This window comes from Tupaia chinensis, unplaced genomic scaffold, assembly GCF_000334495.1.
Source record: "Tupaia chinensis unplaced genomic scaffold, TupChi_1.0 Scaffold000196_1, whole genome shotgun sequence".
In the NCBI taxonomy this organism is placed as follows: domain Eukaryota; kingdom Metazoa; phylum Chordata; class Mammalia; order Scandentia; family Tupaiidae; genus Tupaia; species Tupaia belangeri.
The window spans coordinates 542,344-558,450 of NW_006159671.1; the positions used below are offsets into that span (position 1 = coordinate 542,344).

The 16,107-nt window shown below is 45.4% G+C and overlaps 1 long non-coding RNA gene across 1 annotated transcript in view; it reads left to right on the forward strand.

The window, feature by feature from the left end:
• Positions 1-15,883, forward strand: part of LOC114007539 (uncharacterized) — a 70,562-nt gene extending 54,679 nt beyond the window's left edge. The window contains exon 3 of the long non-coding RNA XR_003549149.1: positions 15,772-15,883. This is a non-coding gene — a long non-coding RNA (uncharacterized LOC114007539). The remainder of the gene's footprint in view (positions 1-15,771) is intronic.
• The last annotated feature ends 224 nt before the right edge of the window (positions 15,884-16,107 follow it).

The following is a 16,107-nucleotide window of genomic DNA, read 5'->3' on the forward strand; positions in this document are numbered from 1 at the left end:
TAAAAAAAAAAAAAGAAATGGAAAGCAACTGCAGATACCAGAGAGGTTGTGGAAGGAGGGTGGGAAATGGCAGAGGGTAAGAAATAGGGGGGAAAAAAATATCTACAAGAAACAAGAAATGGGAAATTATTTGTTGATGATGACATGTATGATTAAGCCACTTTACTGTGTATTCTGGATGGAAAATTGCATTTTATATGCTATGATGATGTTCAGTGAAAAAATGTAAAATAAATACATTTTTAAAAAAAGAAAAGAAAATTACCTCTACTAATGGTAACACCGCTGTGGTTTATCTCCAATAAAATGCAGTTATATTAGTTTACTTTTTATACCTACTTCATTTGCAATAATTCTGTATGCAAGTGGAATATCTGACCTCTCACAACTCTGAGTGTAAGCTTCCTCAAGCATTCACGTATTGAAATACATTCTGCTTTATTAGAAATTATTCTCCTTGCATTTCTCCTTTATCCTAGTCACAGGGTATCACATTGTTTTTGTTTTTAGATCACCCATGAGTAGGTTGTATCACACATGGTAGGGTATGTAGGCACTTTTGGGCCAGTAAAGGGGACATTAAACACTATGGTATTAGGAGAGAAGAGGGCTGGGAAAGAGCACTGTGAGCCATGGAGGGGCAAGGACCAAGGCCCATGTTGGCTTGACTTCCCAGAATTCCCAGTGGAACATTATGTAATTTGGAAAGAAGTGAGTATTTGTGGAGTCTAATCGAGAGCAGGAAGGTGGCTCTAACCAAGCCGTAAAACTGTGAGTGATGAAGGTCCTTTTTCTCAGAGTTCTTGGATGGACCCTGCCCTGGTTCCTGAACAGGCCCCTCGAACCCACATTTCCCTGCTTTATTTCTCCACCCAGAAGCTCTCTTTCTTCCCTGGCCAATCTCAGCAAAGATAAATTCACCTTTTTATTTTATTTTATTTTAGAGATTTTTGCTATAGGTGCATGTACTCGCCAGAGAGACAGACAGAAAGCAGGAAATCATCCCCCAGGGGATGGCTACACTACAATCCCTTCTCCTTTATTCTTTTAGAATTTCAGGCATGCTCAGAGTAAGATTCAAGCCTCTGGATTTGGGACTTGAACTGTGATCAGCCATGTGATAGTCCAGCAATGCAATTATTACACCATCTGCTGGTCCCATATTCACCTTCTCTTTTAAAATGCATTCAAGAGGATTTTCCTGGCCCTATCCTCTCTCCTTTTCCAAGTTGAACAAATCTCTCTTCTTCTGGGCTCCCATGATATTTTATCTCACCCCTTTTGTGGCATAGCAGATTTTTTTTTTTGCTAGGGTGTGTGCGCTCACCAGAAAGACAGAGACAGAGAGACAGAAAGCGAGAAATCACCCCTCCCCGGGGGGGATGGCCATGCTGCAATCCCTTCTCCTCCATTCTCCTCTCGGGATCTTGGGCACACACGCACACGCACCCGACATGGGTTTAAGCTGTAGGGTCCAGGACTTGAACTGTGCTTGACTACATGGGAGTCCAGTGACATACCATTACACAAATGCTGGTCCCAGCATAGCAGATTAAAAAAAAAAAATCTTAGAGTTCTTTGTATATACAAAGGGACTGCAAAAAGTTCATTGAAAATGGAAATAAAGTATGAGTTTATTGGCCAGCAGGTGACTTGGTAGTTAAGGTGCTGGACTCCCATATGGTTGGGTGTAGTTCAAGTCCCAGACCTGGTGGCTTGAAACATACTGGGTGTGTGTGTGTGCATGCCCAGAGTCCCAGGAGGAGAATATAGGAGAAGAGATTGCAGTGTGGCCATCCCCCCTGGGTGGGGGGAGGCGGTGATTTCTCGCTTTCCCTCCCTCCATCTCTCTCTGGTGAGTACAAATGCCTTATGGAAAAAAAACTTAAAAAAAAAAAAGAAGAAATATTTCCCTACTCTGAAGTCATTAAGACTAATTACTGTGTTGCTTTCCATCTATAATTCATGTGGAATTTTTGTATCTTTTGAATACACACACACACACACACGGCATGAGTTTCAAGCCTCCAGGTCCAGGACTTGAACCATGGTAGGCCATGTGGGAGTCCAGTGACCATTACACCATCTGCTGGTCCCTGCATTTACTCTTGCTAAGAGAAAGGATGCTAATGTGTTCAGTGGACGGCTTCTTCTTTAATTGCCAACCCTGGCTTTTGGAGACCAACAGGCTAATCAATCAGCATGTTGAGCAGATTCTTTGAGATGGGGCCAGCAGGTGGTGTGGTGGTTGAGTTGCTGGACTCCCACATGGTCAACTGCGGTTCAAGTCCTTTACCTGGAAACTTGAAACTCATGCAGGGTATGTGTGCGTGCGTGCCCAAAATCCCAAGAAGAGAATGGAGGAGAAGGGATTGCAGCATGACCATGCCTTCTGGGGGGTGGTTTCTCACTTTCTCTGTCTCTCTTTTTGCTATAGAGCACATGGGCTCTATTAAAAAAAAAAAAGAAGAAGAAGAAGAAGAAGAAAGAAAAAAAGTGTCCCTGGTATTTAACACTTTGAAATTGAGACCTCAGAAGTGGATCTCCTTGGTTTCCTTCTTGTATCAGTGCTGTTTCAGTGGCAGTACTGGGGCCTGGGGGCTGGGGAGGGAAGGAACAAGAGGCTACCCCAACCCACTTTGTTCTTTCTGGCTAATAGGATCGCTCCACCCTGCAAGAAGAGGGAAACAAATGCATTCACTTTGTTTATTTCACACAGTGAAATAAAAACTGAGCCAGGAATACAGGATAAAAAGAAAAATCATGGAAAATCCCATAAAGTTTGTTTCCCAAGCATTCCCACGCCCATTGCCCCAGTGACCTTAAAACAGTCCTCTGAGGTCATAGGCACTTTTATTTGTAAGGAAATATATCAAAATTTGTCAGGCTAGGACATTTTAACAAGTTGGTTATAAGTATTAAGGAAGAAATACTATCTCCTTTCCTAAGAAATAATTGGGTCACCTGAAAAGTCACGTGCATTTTTGCATAGAAATACATGTCATGACTTTTCCGACAACCCAACTGTATAGAAAGACCCAGACAGCAGTTAGGTAAGATAACTTCAGAAGACAAAGACTGGCCCAAAGAGACTCTTAAGAGTTCGGTAAATAAGAAAAACAGCATAAGCAAAGCATAGCAACAACAGAATATTAAAACCACCTCTGATTTTGTTCTGTTACCTGCTGGGAACCACGCTAGACACGAACATTATCTATTTCTACCTTTGACATAAAAGAGTTCATGAGAGATGTTCTCATTAGCCCCATTTTAGAGATGAGAAAACCATGGCTCAGAAAGACACATGACTCGCCCAACAAGGCCCACAAGGTAAGAAACAGTCGTGCTGGGTTCAACTCCCTCTGGGTTGCCTCGAGAGCCTACCCCTTCCAGGACATTCTGAGGACAAACATGAGTATGCACCTTGAGTCTTTGTGCCTTCTATGGATGCCCTTCTTTTTCAAAACCAAGAGACAATGAACAGATGGCTTTTTCCTTCATAGAAAACAAAACAAAACAAAACTTCTGTAACGAAAATACATAACCCCGTGAGAAGATCAGGAAGCCAGCCAGAGTCACCAGGACTTGGCCTTCACCTGCAGAAGAAAACTCAGATTCCTCCTGGGGACCCATGGCCCATTTTTTTTCCCTCTTGTTTTTGCAAGAGGCTTGGCTGTCAAGCTTTGATTCAGAACAGGAGTGCATTCAGAAGCATCCTCTGGCGAGGCTGGGAAGCTGTTCACATCCCCGGAAAATTCAGTGGGAGAAAAAGTTTATGGAAGCGAGTAGTTTATTCAGCAGTGTCTGAGGCCTTTCAGAGCCGTGAGTGAGTGTCTATAAAGGCGCAGTCAAGCATGTGCTGGGAATTATCTCTGTTGGGTGCCTACCTGTGACAGGCCCTCTAGAGCCGCTAAGAGGCTCATTCAGTGCCCGAGGGACAATGGCCAGTGGGACAAACAATTCGGAGGAGTCTATCATTCTGGTGGTGTTATCTTTAGCACTGAATAAAACCGGAGTTCCCCCTTTCTGCCTCCTAGTCAGCACTATTTGGAGGAGCCAGTGGTACTTTTCAACTCTCTTTCACTATTTTTCAACAGGTTCACAAGGGCACCAAGTGCAGTATATAAAAAGAGGATAATGACTTGACTTGAGAGCAGGAAAAGGCCCAATGAACAGAGCAGCCAAGCTTGCCGGGGCTAGAATAGATGAAAGTGTGGAGAAGAGTCGAGGAGAAATGGCATTGTCCGCACAGAGAAACTCCCCACTTTACATATAGCACTTCTAAGATGCTCAAGTGGACTTTCTGCAGCTCAAAGTTGAGACAAGGAAGAGTCAACTCTGAGCAGTTGGGAGCGAGGACTGGGAGGGGTGGTAGGCGGCCCGGCAGTGCACACAGCGGCCCGTGGGTGCGGGCGTGTGGCCAGCCTTTGCCACGCGGAGGCTGGTGAGCTAGCTTTTGGTGCAGGACTCACTTCCTGGGTGAGTGACCTGTGTGGCCACACAAGCTCTGTCCTAGGAAAGGTCTAAAAATTCTTACTAATTTTTAACTCCCCACAATCTCACTTTGTACTGGGTCTGGCAAGTTACGCAGCTGGTCTTGGGTTAGGGAGATAGAGAGCTGGCACGTTCACACCAGCCGTCTGCTGTGTCAGAATTACACAGAGTGGGACCAGCAGATGGTGTAATGTTTACATTGTTGGACTCCCATGTAGTCGACCGCAGTTCAAGTCCTGGACCCAGCAGCTTAAAACTCACACTGGGCACGTGGGCCTGGGTGTCCAAAATCCTGGGAGAAGACTGGAGGAGAAGGGATTGCGGTGTGGCCATCCCTCTGGTGGTGTGTGTGTGTGTGTGATTTCTCACTTTCTGTCTCTCTTGCGAGTACATGCACCTTATAGCAAAAATCTTCTAAAAAGAATTAATTACAAGGAGAGTAGAGAATATCATTCATATCAGATTAACCCTCAAACTGTATAAGCACTTCTGTTTTTGTTCGTGTGTTTTCCCGTGTGTTTGTATTTTCATTTCATATCTTATTCCTGTTACAGGGAGAGGAAAAGTGCCAGAGTTTCGGGTTTTAAAAACATTAACTAGAGGGTGTGCATGCTCTCCAGGGAGACAGAAAGGGAAAGTGAGAAAGCACCACCATGGGGGATGGTCACGCTGCAACCCCGGCTCCTATTTCTCCCTCTTTTCAGGATTTTGGGCAACATGCACACACACCTGGGGCATTTCTCAAGTCACCAGGTCCAGGACTCAAACTGTACACTCAGCTGTATGGGGTCCACCTGCCTTAACCATCAGCCCATGAAGCTGACCTGTGTTTTTATTTTTTAAAATACATAGAATTTTAAGATTCCCCCAGGAGGTAGCAATCCCTGTCTAAACCTGCGTCTGTTCTGGGATTAATTCTATATTCTTTGGTCACATGGAATTCCTTATTCGGGATTCCCTTCATGTGGTTCACAGCCAGACGCCCAGGAGAAAGTGAGACTCTTCTTGAAGTCGAGGGAGAGTTGGATTCATCTTGGGGAGACTTTTCTTGGTCTGCTGTGTATGGAGAGGAACAGAGAAAGGTCAGCCCTCCTGTCTCAGAGGACAAAGATCATACTTCTGCTGACTCCTAAACCCAAACCCAATCCCAATGTTAGTGACGACCAGGAGGTGGTCACGGAGGTAGAGGAGAAACCCCAGGTCCCACTGCAGGGCAGTGTCTCCTCCATGGACCGAGACCAGAGATCACCCAGGTCAAACCCAGAGTGAGGCCAACAGAGCACCTTGGCCCTTGCCCTTCTCTAAATAAAAATGACTTCTTAACGATTTTTACCTACCTGACTCTGGGAAGGAATTCCCTGCCCAAGGGTCGAGGAGGCTATCGGGCCAACCTGTATGACAGTTCATCTTTCCATCCTTTCCAGTCCTCCGAGTCTTAAGAAATGACCAATAGTCATAGTAAGGAGCACGAACATGAGCAGCACCCTGGCACGGCGACCACAGAGGTGTTCACACTCTTGCTTCCTGCATCTTTAGCTGTGACCACAGGCAGTTTCTTCCCTTGGTTGCTTCCTCTCAGAATGAATGGGAATACTAAGACCCGAGGTTTGGGTGCAGCTCCAAATTGCCTAACACCTTCCCTAAATGGCCAAGCATGCATACGTGCCAGAGGCAGAGCTCAACCTTCCTCACGCTGATATTTGGACACACAGCTCTTCCCACCTCTGTCCCCTCCCTTCTGGCTTCCTCCTTCAGCCTCTTGGTGCTCGGAGATCCTATCTGGAGTCCTCCCGCTGGAATGTCTCAGTTGCTTGCAGGAACCAGAACCTTTGTCTCAGGAGGATTCTGGAGGCCTCGCGCCCAGTGCCAACACCCAGTCACTTTCGTGGGGTGGTGGCCATCTTTCCTCGCCACTGGAGTGTCACCTCACAGACGGAGGACCAGTCTGTGGGAAAGAAGAGACCATGACTTATCGGAACATATGGTTTCTTAATTCAAGTTAAAATGTCTGAACCCTGTTGCATCTGGTGCCATTTTAGTTTGTTAAAAATGCCACACAAGGCTGTGACTAAAGGGGAAGAAATGGAGAAAAATACAGTTATTACACACTCAAGAGCGGGTTTTGCGGCTCATTACCCAGTGGCCTCCGTGACGAATTAGGTTTTGTCACTGTTGCCGGGTCATTATGCCTTAATTTTTTTGCATAGTTATTCAGCCGTCACGAGAGGAAAAATGAAGTAGAGAAATACCCTCCTCTGTTTCTCCTGCTCTGAATCACTCAGGCTAAAAAACTCCCTGGGCAGAGAGCACCCGAAACTGATGAAATGATCATTTTGCCACAAAGAGACAAAGAAGAGTTAGTGGATTAGAGAGGCGCTTCTTTATCTGATGGCAAAGACCTCATTGAGCCGCGGAGGGCACGATTCAGTGCCGGAGATCATTAACTTTGAAGTCAGTCATCCAAAGATAATGTCTGTCCCTTTGCTGCCTTTGTTGCCCAACTGGCCTCGGCAACCTCGATTTTTTTTTTTACTCATCCTTGAAAAACGGGGGGAAAATGCTTAATAAAATAAAGCCCTTAGGTCTTCTACAGGCTGGAGGCCTAGGTTAATTTTTGCTAGCAGCAAAGGAAATTGAAGACACCATGGTATTAGCACAGTGGGGCTTGTGTTGGGTCCGGGATAGTAAAAGGACCCATGGTGAGAGGGGAGACATTGGTGTCAATCACGGGGTGGGACGCCACAATGGCTGGTAATTGGCGTGGGTCCACCTTCTACGTCTGTCCCGCTGAGCCAGCAGCCCCGGCCCACTCTGGAGCCCCATCGCTAACAAGTAAACAATTTATCAGGGTTAGGTCTCCTGCGGGTTGCCCCATCACACGCTCCATTCAGCCCCGGTACCCCCCCAACCCCCGTGCCAGCCCCGCCACACACACAAAAATTTACGTACACCGTGCAATTTGGGGCAGACGCACCATGTAACAACAAATTTACAACAGGCCTACCATGAAAATGGCTGTGTCAATATAGCTGAAAACTGGGGCAGCGCAGCAGCTGTGTCGGCCCGAACTGGTGGTCCTGGAGGGTGTCGGGGAAGAGGGTCAGCGGCGTTGGATCATATCAGAGCTGACTATCACCCCTGTGTTTGACACAATAACTCTCACAGATGTTCGCTCACATCAATCACTGTCTCGTAAGGAGCCTGGCCATTTGAACGTCGTGGTTCTCTGCATTTGTTTATTCCTAGATTTGTTTTTGAATGGATGGTGGCCCTTCAGGACCCAGAGTGCAGAGCTGGCCGGCAGCCTCATGCTCGCACTGGACAGTGAGAGTCTTGTAATGGGGATTTTGATGGAACTGACCGTTGTATAGAAAATTTGTTGCCTAGACTTGGTTTCGGGAGCTCTGTCACTTTCATCAGTTGTGTGACCTTGCTCAAGGGACTCCGCTCCTCACCTGACAGACATGTTTTGCCCATTGAATGAGCTCTGTTGGACTCATACGTCTGGTAAAACAGATAATTGTGTATAAAGTGGGAAATGATTTTTATTAGGCATCTTTAACATGTCATGCTTTATCTCGATCTTACAATGACAACAAAGAATCTGTCATTTGTCTTTTACAGATCAGAAAAACAAGGGTTCAAAGAGTAAAAGGCTTAGTGGTACCAGAAACAGGGTTCGTGACTGAGTCCGTCCCTCCCAGAGTGGCCTGTTGCCCTGTTATTTTATTGGGAACCAGCTACTCTCAGAAAATTGAAAATACGCTGACGGATAAAATACAATGTCTCCTGGAAAACATTTCCCTAAGAGTTGGCGGGGAGGGAGAGACCTAGGAGATGGCCACAGCTGATCAATATGTGGTTTTCTGGTTAGTCTATCAGTTTTGAACATTCCGCCGCTGGCTTTCAGCGTGAATTTTTATTCAGTCCAAGATTGCCTCCATTTTCGGACAGACCATTACTGTATGTCTTATAGACGGCTATTGGTTTCAAGACTCTTCCCTATTTAAGAGGTGTTAAGATGCAGAAAAGTGTGCATTTTAGATTTAAAATCCCATGCCCAGATCTCAGCTCGAGAGAGCTGGTGCTTTTCTCTACATTCTTTTTCCAGAAAGCAATGACTTTTTTGCCGTTTCTCACCTCAGAAGGCCGTGAGTCTGGACAAGCCAGTACTAAGGCAGTAATTGGGAGGTGGCAACCAATTAATCAGTGCTATAAGGATAATGAGAAAATGTGTTTTCTGATGTCTGAACTTGGAATTTCTGAAAGAAAGTTGAAACTGTGCCTCGGGGCTGAAGATTTTTGTCCCTCCAGGTCTCCGGGTCACGTTTCAGACTTTCACTCTGAATCAGGAGGCCCCGCATTTGGCATGACAGGTGAAAGTGCAGCTGATCCCAAGGGGGTGATCTACTGAACTGGGGTGGGGGACACAGAGAGGCGCAGTCTTCCCAGCCAGGAGCCTCAACAGCATTGTCCTCCCTCGGCTTCTGAGACAATGCAGTAATTTTATATTAATCAGAGTACATGAAATGAGCATTTTTAACCAATTTTATTCCTTTCACTTGAAAACACGATAATGAGCAGAGCCTATGCAGCTGCGCTCCTGGGGAGGCGCACAGCTGGTGGGGCCTGTGCTGGGAAGGCCACAGAGCCGCAGGCCCCGGCAGCCTCTCCACTCAAGGGCCCTGCGCGTTGTGGGCCGAGTTGCCGTGGGCTGTGTTGGTGAACGCCAGGCTTAAGTACTCACCTATTCCGGGAAAGGCTGACCCTTTCCTCCCCACCTAAGGGCCACAGCCAAGTCCTGTAACTAAAGCACAGCAGGTTAATTTGGTCAAAGTTTTGAATGACATGGGAGCTTTCGGAAATGAAGACCAAAGACTCAGGACAAACTAATTTAAAAAAAATTTTTTTCCACATGCCAGGTGCACGTGTGGGTGTGCCCAAAATCCTGAGAGGAGAATGAAGGAGAAGGGATTGCAGCGTGGCCATCCCTCCTGGGGGGGGGGATTTATTTCTCACTTTCCCTCTCTGTCTCTCTCCAGTGAGCGCACATGCTCACTGAAAAGACTGTGGCATGGCCAAAAATCTAAAAAAAAAAAAAAAAAAAAGAAAGAAAAAAGTTTATTTTCTTCGAGAAAGAGGAGACAGGCACCCCCAAGAAGGCCTTCACACCGCATTTCCCCCAGCGACAGGGCTGGCCAGGATCTCAGGAGTGTCTGGAGGTTCCCCAGCATCCTGCAACAGCACTGCCTGCGTCTGCAGGGAGGGGCTGAAAACTGTTTTTGTATTTCATTTTCATGAAGAATGGGCGGCTGTAGAGAAATGTGATTGGGCAAAAACTCAATGATTTAATAGTCTGACACCGAGTGGGGAAACCGGCATGGCCTGGCTCCTCAGTCTTCTCCGTCTCGCTACATAGCATGCCTTCCTCTCAGGTGGAGGAGGGCCCCTTCTGGAACGGGTGCCTTAGGCTCTGCTCTCAGGGCAGGCCAGAGAATTTGCTAGTGGCCAGCTGCCACGCAGAAAGGCAGGGAAAGGGCAGAGCAGCGTTTCGAGTTCCTGGGACTCCCCCCATTGGAGAAAAGATATTCTAGTGTCTCTGATCTGCCTTGGAGGAGAAGGTGGTGCAGGAGACAGGAGGGCGGAAGGTCAGGGAGAGACTTTGTTCTGGGCCCTTCCAGCGTTCTTCAGCTCAAGGAACTCTGCATGCCAAAGCGCCTACTTTGGGGCACGTTTTATTAGTGCAACAGAATGAACCCTACGGGGTGAGAGTACAGGGGAATTGTCTCTAGAGTCAGGGACAGAGGACAGCAGAAAAAGCCTGCAGTAACCCGACCTACACAATGCCACTTCAGGTGACATCTTCCAGATAACAGGAGTCCTTGGAGAATGCAAAGCATTTGTACCTGCCCCAGTGAGCATTCTCAGCCCTTCACACGGTGCCTCGACCTCCTTAGATCCCCACCAACGTCCCGGGCTTCTTGCCCCTGCCCAGTGGCTTCACACTCCTAGACTCACCCTTTTCCCTGTTGTTTCCATCCCTGTGACTACCTTTCATTCTCTGACCTTATCTTGCCTTCTCTCCATGGTCTACATCCGACGCCCCTCGCTCAGCCTTGTAGCCTTTCCTGATTTCTCCCACTGGGGGGGTGTGTTGTTTCAACCCCTGTGGCACTGAGAGCCGTTTCCTCACGGAGTCTTGTTCAATAGTTGCTTGGTGTTCTTTCGCGGGTATAGTTTAGGATTGCCCAATCCTTGCAGCAGTCCCATGGTGCAAAAATATGTGTCCTGGAAATAGACCCCCCACTCAGTGAGGTTGGACCCAACAAGAATAGACACAGACAGAAACAGCCAGAAGTTTGGTTCACCCAGCTGAATACAGAACAATCTGTATAACTTTCTTAAAGAATCTCGTTGGACTAGCAGGTGGCGTAATGGTTAGGGCACTGGACTCCTACTTGGCTGATTGTGACTGTGGTTCAAGTCCTGGACCTCGTGGCTTATTTTCTCATTTTCCCTCTCTGTCACTCTCTGGTAGCACATGTGCCCTATAGCAAATTTAAAAATAATAGTAAAATTAGAATAATTACTTTAAAAAGGAATTTTTAAAAATTTGCTAGGTAGTTTGTACATGTGTTCACCAAGAGAGAACAGAGAGAGAAGGGAAGTGAGAAAGCATCCCCCAGTGGGGCATGGCCATGCGGCAATCCGTTTTCTTCTCGGGATCTTCAGCATCTGTGCACATGTACCTGGTGTATTTTTCAAGCTGCCAGGTCTGGGACTTGAACCGCACAGCCAGCCATGTGAGATCCAGGTGCTTTAACTACCATGCCACCAGCTGGTCCAAGAGAAACTTTAATGTTAAAAAAGTATATAAAAGGGCCAGTAGGTGGTCTGGTGATTAAAGCTCTGGACCCCCAGACAGCTGGCCCTGGTTCAAGTACTGGACGTGGCAGTTTGTACATCATGCTGGGTGTGTGTGCATGTGTGCCCAAAATCCTAGGAGGAGAATGGAAGACAAGGATTGCAGCATGGCCACCCCCCTGGGAGGGGGAGGTGATTTCTCACTTTCTCATTCTATCTCTCTCTCTCTGTGTCTCTGGTGAATGCATGCACCCTATGGCAAAAATCTCTAAAATAAGGTTTTTATAAGTTGCCATGGTTACACTACTTGGAGTTGCCTAAATGAACTTATTAGACGTTTTCCCCTATGAATATATAGTCACGTGCCACATGCTGACGTTCTAGTCAATGGTGACCGCCTGTGTGACAGTCCGTTATGGTAAGATGATGATGGCGTGGAAGAATTCCTGGTATGGCCAGAGCCATTGTAGCAGTAGCACTCACGGGTCTGCAGTGGGGCTTCTATAACAAACCCACTGCCCCACCCGTGGTGTCAGATGGCACACGCAGCCGTGTACGAACGCAGTGCCTGCGGAGGACGGTAAGCAGCTGCGCTGCCTGGCTTCTGTACCCACGATGCTGTCCTGTTCTCATTTCAGAGTATACTCGGTCCACTTATTACAACAAAGCCCTGCTGGTGACACAGGGTGTGGTCCCTCACGCTGACACCTCCGAGATCTGGTTTACCATGTCGCTCGACAGCATCTTTTCTCTGGCGTTTGATTTCGTTTTGTGTCTTGTTCATCATGGCTCTTCCAGTGGGAAAGAGGGAGACGGTGGAAGACGGTGATGTTAACGGGTCCGGCCCTGTACTGGCCGAGGTTAACGTGTGTGTCTGTGTTTGTAAAACTCTGTGTAGGTCGTTCCAGCTGCAGTGGCTCAGGCAGTAGGTGAAGCGGGAAGGCCCAGGATTTGGTTCCCAGGTTAATCTGATCATGGCATGGTGGGACCTTGTCAGGGGTGCTTATTTCACTCTCATGAAAGAGATAAATATACGCTAATTTTTTTAAAGTTTTTTTTGCCATAGGATGTGTGCACTTACCAGAGAAACAGAAAGACACAGAGAAAGAAAAAGTGAGAAATAACCCCCCTGGGAAGATGGTCATGCTGTAATCCTTTCTCCTCCTGGAGTTTGGGAACACACACACACACAGCATGATTTTTAAGCCACCAGATCCGATCGGGCATGTGCAAATCCAGCTGCCTCAACCACCACACCATCTGCTGGCCCCATTACAAAAAATGTGTTAAGAATGATTTATCTTATTTATTGTTATTATTTTTAAGTTTGCTGTAGGGCATAAGCACTCACCAGAGAGAGACAGAGAGAGAAAGAGGAAAAGTGAGAAAGTAAGCCACCATGTCTAGGACTCAAACTGTGGTTGGCCATGTGAGTCCAGAACACTCACCACCATGCCACCGATTTTTTAAAAAGAATTATTTAATTTAATTTAATTTATTTATTTTAATTTGACTAGAGAGGGACAGAATAAGAGAAGAGGGAAAGTGAGAGAACAAGCCGCCAGGTCTGGGACTTGAACCACAGTCAGCCATGTGGGAGTCTAGTCCCCTTAACCACCTGCCAGCCCCTTTAATATAATTTTTAAAGTAAAGTTTGTAGAATAAAGATGTAAAGAATAAATATTTTGTACAGCTATATAGTGTGTTTTAAGCTAACTGTTACTACAGAAGACTCAAAAGATTTTTTAAAAAAATCAAAGTTTATAAAAGGACAATAAACTAAAGAGAATCTATTATTGAAGAAAGAAAAAATGTTTTTTATAAATTGAATGTGGTTTGGGTAGACAGTGTTCATGAAGTCTACCTTCATGCACATCACTGTCCTAGGCTTTCACATTCATTCTTCACTTACTCCCTGTGACTCATAGCAGTTCCCAGCCATTCATGGAATCTCCATCTTACTGACCACTACACTCTGCTGTCAGTAGGAAAATCCCACCATCATAGAAGCAGAGAGTCTTTCCCTCTAGTTGTTTAATGTCCTTGGGCTTCATTTAAACTCTCATTTTCACCTCTTAGAACCTCAGTTTCCTCATCTAAAATCTCACAGAAGTAGAAGACTAGGGACCAGCAGGTGGCATGGTGGTTAGGGCACTGGGCTCCCACATGGCTAACTGCGGTTCAAGTCCTGGACCTGGCAACTTGCTTTCTCACTTTCTCTCTCTCTCTCTTTCTCTCTCTCTCTCTGTCTCTCTGGTCAGATTAAATAAAAATAATAAATTTAAAACAAAATATATATATATTTTAAAGTAGAGGATGAAAGAGTGGATGCTGGGCAGGGGTGAAAGGCAGGGAGAACTTGCTGAGCAGGTACAAGAATATAAGCAGATAAATGGATGAGTTCTAGAATACTATAGCATCGCAGTGTAATGAGAGGTGATGACAGTTCTGTGTACGCTTCAAAATAGCTAGAAGAGAGAATTTGAAATGTTTACAGTACAACGTAATGGTAAGTGAGATAGTGGGCAGGGTTAGTGCCTGATTTGATCTTGACAAATTGTATGCACATACTGAACAAACCACACTGTACCCATAAATAGCTACAACTACTGTAGGACAAAAAGTATAATAGAAGAGGGGCTGGGGGGTAACAATACCACCGAAAGCTAACATGATAAGAGGTTGTTGGGGGACATGAGTGAAGAGTAAACTGTCATTTGCTCATTATGTCTCCCTCTGTCTACTGACCTATTCATAGGCTCTTGGAATCACTTAATTTGATAATTGATGCACTAGAAGCCCTGAACATGAGAGAATAGGGTTAATATCCTGTTCCAACTCTACAATATGTAACTGTGATTTAAAAAAAAATGAAATTAAACAGAACGTCTATTTTGCTAATATGCATGGACACACCTTCCTGATGTTTCCCCCAGATTGTGGCTGAACAGGCGTGGCGCGAGCTGTGGTTTAGAAATTAAGCCCTACTAATTACCAGTTGCCTAATCCCCCCTGTGGATCCAAGGTTGTGTTCTCCAAAAAAGTGAAAAACAGCCAATTATTGAGGCTTTGATATGAGATTCCAGACGTCCAGAGTTTCCCCCTATTTTAGAATCTTTGGCACAGAGACAAAGAACTTGAGAGATTAGCTTAATGATTCAATACCATGTTTCATCTTTTGTTGTGCAAAGGGGAGGATTTGATTCTTTTTCCAAGTATAGAAGCCTCTTGCTTCAGGAAGCACATACAAGCAATGCCTCTTCTTCCATTAATTTTCAATTTGAATTTGTACAGTCTCCCCTTTGCAATTTTTTTTAAAAAAGGAAAGGCCATGGAATCAGTATTTTTTTTTTTTTAAGGCAGTATACTGCTTGCTCTGTGGACCCATTTCCTCAGTCTGTCAAAACAAGCAAAATGATTGCCACCCAACTGATTCATGGAATTTATAGAAACAAACGCGTGAAATGAGCCAGCTTTGGAAAAGGAAGTCTGAAATAAGTAAGCCATTGTCAGAAGTATATGAGCATGTATAGTCTATGGACTTCAGAAAGTTTATGGAAAGGGGAACCAGCAGTTAGCGTAATGGCTATGTCGCTGGACTCCCACGTAGTCCACTGCGGTTTGTGTCTCGGACCCAGTGGCTTAAAACTCACACCAGACGTGTGTGCATGCGTGCCCAAGATCCCAAGAGGAGAATGGAGGAGAAGGGGTTACAGTGTGACCATCCCCCTGGGGGGTGATTTCTCGCTTTCTGTCTCTCTGTCTCTCTCTGTCTGTCTGGTGAACGCACGCACCCTATAGCGAAAACCTCTCCAAACAAAACAAAACAAAACAAAACAAACAAACAAAAAAAACCCAGAAAGTTTATGGAAAGATACAATTAATGAACAAATTTATTTGGGCACAAAAAACTTTTAACATCTATGCATAGTGTTTTTTAAAGACTTATTTTATTAACTTTGTTTATTTAAATTTAACCAGAGAGGGACAGAGAGAGAGGGCAAGTGAGAAAGCAAGCCGCCAGGTCCAGGATTCGAATTACAGTTGGCCATGTGGGAGTCCAGCATTCTTAACTACCATGCCACCTGCTGGCCTCATGCATACTATTTTTTATAATATGTGTTTCCATGAGCTTTTTGAAGACTCCTTATGTATGTAAAATTTTCATTCAGGACTATGTATTTTAATTAATTCAACAAGTTGCTAAACTTTCTGGTACTACCTAACAAGAACCTCCTTCCCTCCAGTTTCCTTCCTTTTGTGGTCTCAAGGAACTTCTGATACATTCGGCTTTCTGTTTCATTAATATCTCTTGTTTAGGTCCCAAAATCTGTTAGTTACCTCATGCTGCATTCCAAAGAACTCAAAAAATTAGTGACTTAACTTGCCAATATTTGTGTATTTTTCTCATAGGTTCTACAAATTGGGAATTTGAAAGTAACTGAGCTGGATAATTTTGGCTCCAGGTGTCTTAAGAATTATCTACGGGCTTCCTGATGAGGAGGAAGTTGAGGGCTTGATTTTGCAGCTGGTAAGTTTATACTGACAAAAATTGTTTCCTTTCCAATGGGGCCTCTCCAAAGGCTGCTGGAGTATATATATAATCTTGCTTTGGAAGTCAGCTTCTTCCATATTCTGTTCATTGGCAGCAGGTCGGTAGGTCTAAGCCACATCCAATAGGAGAATAGGAGGCTAGGCTGTGGTGTAACGGGAAAATGTGATGCCTGCAAGGCCGACCCACATGGAGAG